Below are 7592 nucleotides of genomic sequence, written 5' to 3'. Positions count from 1 at the left end.
GAGATCATAGATCTCTTTTTCAAGGGAGACCTTTAAATGATTATGTTACATTAAAGTAAACAAAAATATATGTGCGCCAGCCTCCCTGGGGCCTGTACTACGAAGCTGGTTCAACCTAACCTGGATATGTTTGCGTTAGCCGGTTGGCCTAATCCAAAACATACGCGCTCTCGCTAAACGGTAGGCCTAATACGATGCGGGTTATCAAGTGGATCACTCAAACCAGCCGTGTCCTATCTAGTTAGGTGCGCGTTCACATGAAAGGGGTGGTATTTGGAGCATTCCACCAATCACAAACATGGAGAAGCATACTGACAGCGCAGCGTCATACTTCCTGAATGAAAAGTCAACTATAATATTAGACATATGAAGAAGTTAAACTTTAAACATCCATGACTTAAACACTTCAATCAATCAATGTTTATTTATATAGCCCAATATCACAAATGTTACATTTGTCTCAGTGGTCTTCACAGTGTGTACAGAATATCAGTATGACAATACGACACCCTCTGTCCTTAGACCCTCTGTCCTTAGACCCTCTGTCCTTAGACCCTCACATCGTACAAGGAAAAACTTCCAAAGAAAACCCAGTTTAAAGGGAAAAATGGGAGAAACCTCAGGGAGAGCAACAGAGGAGGGATCCCTCTCCCAGGACAGACAGACGTGCAATAGATGCCGTGTGTAAATTGAAAAGATAATACATTTGCAACATAGGTAGTCCAAATGTTTGGAAATGCATGTGTGTATAATAGGAAGATGAATCCACGAGGATATCCATCCAGGACCTATGATCCAGGACCACAGCCACGACTCAAGATCCAGCGCTCGGGATCCAGGACACAGGACCGCAGGATCATCCATGACTCCGGATCCCAGCGTATATAGACACCAAAAAGAAAGACATTTGGGGAAGCTGGGTTAATCGGAACATGAGTGTACACGGGTATAGACAGAGAGAAGGAAGAAGTAAGATGTCCCCCGACAAACTAAGCCTATATCAGCAAAACTAGGGGCTGAATCTAATCAGCCCTAACTATAAGCTTTATCAAAAAGGAAGGTCTTAAGCGCACTCTTAAAAACGGATAGGGTGTCTGCCGCCCGAACACAAACTGGAAGCTGATTCCACAAATGTGGAGCTTGATAAGAAAAGGCTCTGGCTCACTTGATCCAGGATAAAAGCCACATAGCTGCACCTGCAAGCAGTGGCGTTTTCTCCTGGAGGCCAAGGGAAGCCAGGCTTCCCCTGTTTTTTCGGAGTGTAGTTATAATTTTATTAAATAAATAAAAACACTTTGTTTAGTTTCGGAAATTCTTTGTTGTGTGTTGATGCCGGTCCGTCTCTCCCCCATTCTCATTGAGTATTTTACAAAGAGTGAAACGGCGCCCCTCTAGATGTTATGGTGAAACAGTAGATTGCACTCTCTGCTGCGAGAGGAGGCCAGCCGAAATTGGCTTCCCTTGGTGAAAGAAAATTGAGATATTGACCAATCAGATGAGGCTCACGTGATGCCCCTGCCAACCTGTGATTAGTCAGGGATCAATAGAATATCACCTCCCATCTTCAGAGCAATCGGAGTATTATAACTATCATAGCCTACTATTAGCCTATGTTAAGAAAGCTTAATTAAATATCTGCCACAACATAAGTAACCAGATCAAAGTAACATTACGTTGCCTACAGTCCGCTGCACTGTGAGTGCTGCAGACGTCGATGTGTCCCATTATCATTCATATCACATCATAATGTAGGCAAACCTGAGCCTCAGGCGCCGCCTATGGGTACTCCTCCACTCCTCCAGGCTCTGTTTATCCTCTTCATGTATTCGCTCCCAGGTGTCCTTTCGCTCCCTATTCCAGGACTCTTGATCTCTCTTCTAATCTGCTCCAGTTTCTTTGTTTCATTTTGCTCTCTTTCATACTGAACCTTTCCCTCTAACGCGTCCAGTTTTCTTTTCCATTCCTGTTGCGTAGTGTCTTCCTGTTTCTTCCGTCTCCTTTCAACTTCCTCCCATTCTTGCTTTCTCTTCTCTCGCTCCTTGTTGATGCTTTGGTCCTTCTCCTTCAGCTGTTTTTCCATCAGCTTTCTCTCCTCTTCTTTGATTTTGCGCTCCAGTGTTTTCATGTCATCTTCGTGTTTTTTTCGCACGTTCTCCTCCTTTCTTTTCCTTTCTTCTTCTTTGTCTTTCAAAATCCTCTCCACTTGTTTTACTGTGTATCCCTCGGTGTAACAGCAGCCGCCATTTTCCTTCTCCATGGTCTCGATCTTGGTCAGCAGCTCCCTGACCTGCGTGCCTTCTGTGTCACCTTCGTTGAAGACCTGGTACCTCCCTCGACAGTCATTGATGAGCTTTTTGACAAAGCCACCACAAACGTCGGCATAACTCTCAGATAACTTATCTTCAGGTTCTTCTCCTCCGGTGAGTATAATGATGATGGAATCTTGAGACTTCTTGCTAAAATATTTCTTGATCAGTTCCACTGAGTGTTTTTCCTCTTGTGTAAGGTTTCCAATCTGCAGCACCAGTGAGAACACATGAGGTCCAGGAGCCAATATGCTGAGGCATTTTCTAACCTCTCGTCGGAGGTCATCATCAGACAGAGGTGTGTCAAACAAGCTAGGTGTGTTGACCACAGCGACAGACCGTCCATGAATCTCTCCTGTTGCTCTCTGGCACACGGTGGTCACAAACCTCTGGCGGAAATGTTCTTCGCCCAAAATGGTGTTTCCAATTGTACTCTTCACACCGACAGCCTTCCCGATCAGTACCATCCTGAGACGCTCTCTTTCGTCATCTTCTCCCATCTCACTTTTCTTTCTTGCGTTAAGTGTTCTGTTAGCGTTATCCAGCTCTTCAACCTTCTTCATCTGAGCCTTAGTGAACATCGTCATCGTGAAGCACCTGGATCCTTCAACTCTCGTCTGTTCCACAGCATCCAACAGCTCTGGGATCTGCTGCTGGTCCTTGATGTTGAGAACAGCATATCTTTCTCCACAGCTCTGACAGAGCTCCTGGATGTCTTTGTTTTTCTGTATAAAGTCAACGACCGCTGGAGCTGTGAGATCTGTCTCCACGGTGAACAGAATCACGGTGAAGTCGTTGACTTGAGAGCTGAATGTGTTCTAGATGGTCTCTAACTCTCCCTTGTCTTCATCAGTGAGGGGACCCACAGGTAGGACCAGGATGAAGGCATGGACGCCCTCAGGATCACAAAGAGAGATGCACCTGAATGATTCCTCCATCACTTCCTGCTGAGGTTTTCCGCACAAGGCAGGCAGCTGCACCAGGGAAACCCGGCGTCCACACACCTCTCCCTGATGTTTAACACACTCTGATGAGTTGGAGGCTGAATGGAGCTCTGTCTGACCTAAAATGACCTTGGCTGCTGAAGACTTCCCTGCTCCTCGCCTCCCACGCAGAACCAGGTTTAAAGCTGCTTTGATGCATTCACACTTTATCATGATCAAACCTACTTCCTCATCACTGCCCTCAAGCTGTCCAAAGATCTCCTTTGTAGTTTGACCCAGATGTGTTAACAGCTCGGACTGGTCAATCACATATCTGCTTCTACACTTTGCAACCACTTTTAAGAGTGGATGCTGCTTAAAATCCATGGCACCTGAACTCTCCTCTGCGGGTGGTGATATCAGAATCAGTGCATGATCAAAAGATTGATCACCGAAGAGTTCCAAGACTCTGCAAAGTCTCAGTTTGTGATCCTCAGTGAACTCTTCAGGCTGTAGAAGCAGCAGGAACACATCAGGTCCAGGATCAGAGAGGCTCACACAGTCGTTCACATACAGATCTGGGGTGTTGATGAGAACTATCTCTTTTCCTTTCAACTGACTTTCAGACAGTGGTCCGGTTCTTCTTCAGTGTCAAACACAGTCTTTCCTAGTATGTAGTTCCCCACTGAACTCCTCTCACACCAGCTGTTCCCCAGCAGAACAACCCTCAGCTCAGACACTGAAAATAAAAACACAGAATTAGAAGAATAACTAACTAAATACTTAAAGAGAACATATTATGCACATTTGTAAGGTAAATGTGTGCCTCTACTGTGACATTTTTACATGCTCTAATTTTTCTCATACTGCCTGTACTGCAGCACCTCTTTTCACCCTCTGTCTGAAACCAGAGCCCAGTCTGCTCTGATTGGTTAGCTGGCCTGTTGTCTGTCTGCCCCTTAGCCTATAAAGTACACTGTGTTTGTGTGCTAGCCAATAGAAGCGTGAGTGTTACTATGTGACGTCATTATGTGACAGAAGTAAACAAAGCAGTCCAATAGAGGCTTCTCAGGCAGGGGGGGGGGGAGTGTGTGGGAGAGAATCTCTTTCGCAGCGTCTTTAATGGTGAAACGATCAGGGGCGTACACATGCCGCAGTTTTTGCGTGGCTGTGTCTTTAGTTGAAAGCCCAGTGGCGATCTGCTCATCTGTCATCGAAAATAATATGCTACACAGACTGGCCATCTGTGTGTTCTGGAGAATCACAGAGGGGGCCGTAGACGGCCGGCTCGGTTCGCTGACGGCCGACACCGCCCTGTATTTTAATTTGTTTAAATGGCATCATGTAAGTTGCGCTGACAGGCAAAAGAGGTCCACAGCTTTCCCGCAGCGAGGCTCCCCCTGCCCTCCTGTTGACAGTTCATGAGCGTTGAGCTCCCCATCCCCCCCCCGTTGATAGTTCGCGATGAAGTGACAGTTTTAAAGGTGGACTTGAGTAATTATGTTAGCTGTTATCATCCTCAACATGCAAAATCCCCAATCATCTTGCAAATATTAAACTAAAACAAAGATGTTGTACCCATAACCTACTCCCCCTGTAGTTTAGAAGGTAATATATGAAGGGAAAGTTGTGAATTAGTTCAGTTCAAATCACTGTTAGGTGGCAGCCATTGATAGCTGCGGTTCCGATTCACAGGTAGCAGATGATCTGACACTATAAGAATACAGAACATTCACATTTGATTAAAGGGTGTATGCCGAGTGTTTTATTGACTGGTTCCATTATTGTGAATGAACCTTGATCAAAACAGACTCAGTTCAGTTAAACTCACTGTTAGGAGGCAGCAATCCATAGCTGCTGCTCTGTTTCACAGGTGGCGGATCATCTGACCCGATAAGAGTACACAACATTGATACATTCACATGTTTTCTTTAATGTAAGGGAACATGCAAGGGTTTTATTAACTGTTTCCAGTTTTGTGAATTAACCTTTTTTTCAAAAAGACTGCAGCAGCAGAGAGGCACAAAGCTAAAGTGAAAATATTGATTTTGTGTGTAATCCATCACAGTGAACTGCAGGTCCACAGAATGATACTATAGTAACAATGGTTATAATACATACACACATACATAAATACCATCCATCCATCCATCCATCCATACATACATACATACATACATACATACATACATACATACTGTACATACATCCATCCATCCATCCATCCATACATACATACATACATACATACATACATACATACAAAAACAATTAGAAGAAATGGACATGGTGCTCTTAAATGACTTTTAAAGCAGACGACAGGATAATGTCTAAACTCACCTGTTGCTGCTGTCTCCATAATGTCACTCTGCAGGACACATCAGAGACTGATTCCATTTGGCACCAACTGCTGGATTTGAGAACATATGGAGAGAAAAATATTAAATCATCTGCTACTGCCCCCTGTTACGTCAGTTAACCTGCCAACACACACGCTAACAAGAACACATTATGTTTACCTTCCTAGCAGCACGTTCATTGAACTTAAGCTAATCATTCATCTCTATCACCAAGTAGTTGGACATATTTACTCTTTCAATGTGACATTGTTAACCTTGGAGAGTGGGACTTGTCCTTTAAAGCCATGTGCCCACATAGCATCTATTTCTGTCAGAAAGATGCTGTGAAAAGCATGGGAGAATCTAGGAGGGGCCCCACGGGGGCCAGTGCCCATGTTACATTGAGATTTGACTGCCCCGTGGCCCCCCTTTCTAAAGAAGATCTATGATAATACCATTTGTAATACTGTTGCAGCAAAGACTGTGCTGTAACTTGAGTCGAAGGTGTCGAAATACATGTATGTTCTGATTTTAAAGTCTTATTTGTACTGTGCTTTTGACACAAGTTATTTGAAAAATAATGGGATATGTCTCCCCCCTCTCATACAATAACTGGCTACAGCATGCCCCCCTGGTGAAATTGACCTAGAACTGCCACTGTAGAAATGCTTTCTTCAAGCGTTTAATCTAAATAAACTATGACAACAATATATTTTCAACATTCATCACTATTATATGACAGACTAGAAATCCTCTTATGTTTTATTATATATTTGTGCTACTGTACATTTGTTTGACATAGTTTTTTTTCCATGAGCAACAACCAAAAGATACACTTTGAATGAACATTGCAGAATCCAATCTGCTCCCACTAACGGGCTTATTTGGTCTTCGACTGTCTGAAAGACACAGCCAAAAACAAAGACAAGCTTCACCACCAATTTATCTTTCTGAAAGGCTTCTGTTATTCATACCTGAATTCGATGCTGTTGTCTCTGACAGTCTGCCGCAGGTTTTTCAACAAACGATAAGGGAGAGTCCAGCCGATGCCATCCAATTATTTAAGTTATAGTGGCAGTTACAAGCTGTGATTGGTCCTATGATAACCAGGCCTGGGTAGTGAAAATAGTTTAAAACACAATGATGTGGCATTTATTATAAATGACCATAAATAAATAAAAAAAGCCATTTACACTTAAGTCATGTACGATTAAATGTCCTCTTGTAAAAGTGAATTTGTTGAATCAACTCTGTAGGAAAACAGCACTAAAGTCAACTGTTACTTTCATACGAGCACCGTAAAGGTTAATGCACAGCAAGGAAGTACTAATCTCAACATCAACAAATGTAAAAGTAGAAGTACCAGATTCTAGGAATAGTCTGTGACAACTAAAAACCCTGCATTCAACATGTTACTCAAGTAAAAGTAAAAAGGTATTCAAAGTACGCTTTATGCAGATTGGTCCATTTCAGAATAATATATATTATATGTTTAATTATCATATTGATGCATTAAAGTGTTCTCAAAGCTGGTAAAGGTGCAGCTAGTTTGAATGACTTTGTATACTGCAGGTAGCTTGTGAATTTACTCCAGGTGGAACTAAAGTCTGATTTAAGTGGTGATTATATTTCACATTATTAACCCAAATCTGTAAAGTAACTAAAGGTATTAAATGAAGCTCAGCGCACGTTGTTTCAGGAAGACTCACACTCTCATTCTCACATCCTCTCGCCCTTTCTTTAAATAAGCAAGGATGCACCACACCCCCAATTAAGCCAATCAGACTCGTCTCATCTCCCACAAACCAATCACAGCGCATCTGGCACCTTTTCAAATCTGCTCTCTTCTCCCCTGTCAGCTGTCATTTAAGGAGAATCGATGCAGCCCTCCTCCTCCACCCCGTTCACCTCCAGTTCATCAGATCCAGGCCCAGGCCAAGCCCAGAAGAACTCTCATCACTCCAACTCTTCATTATTCCCTTCAGCTCTTCACCACCACCAGTATTTATTTTACCACGGCAATA

At 43.2% G+C, this 7592-nt stretch overlaps 1 pseudogene; it reads right to left on the bottom strand.

Annotated features, from left to right (window-relative positions):
* Positions 1–1312: 1312 nt before the first annotated feature.
* LOC117462944 (GTPase IMAP family member 8-like) lies at positions 1313–5588 on the bottom strand (annotated as a pseudogene).
* Positions 5589–7592: the final 2004 nt, after the last annotated feature.

The sequence above is a fragment of the Pseudochaenichthys georgianus genome, chromosome 17 (assembly GCF_902827115.2).
Source record: "Pseudochaenichthys georgianus chromosome 17, fPseGeo1.2, whole genome shotgun sequence".
Classification (NCBI taxonomy): Eukaryota; Metazoa; Chordata; class Actinopteri; order Perciformes; family Channichthyidae; genus Pseudochaenichthys; species Pseudochaenichthys georgianus.
The sequence above is the reverse complement of the archived record's forward strand: the minus strand, read 5'-3'. Positions and strand labels throughout refer to the sequence as shown.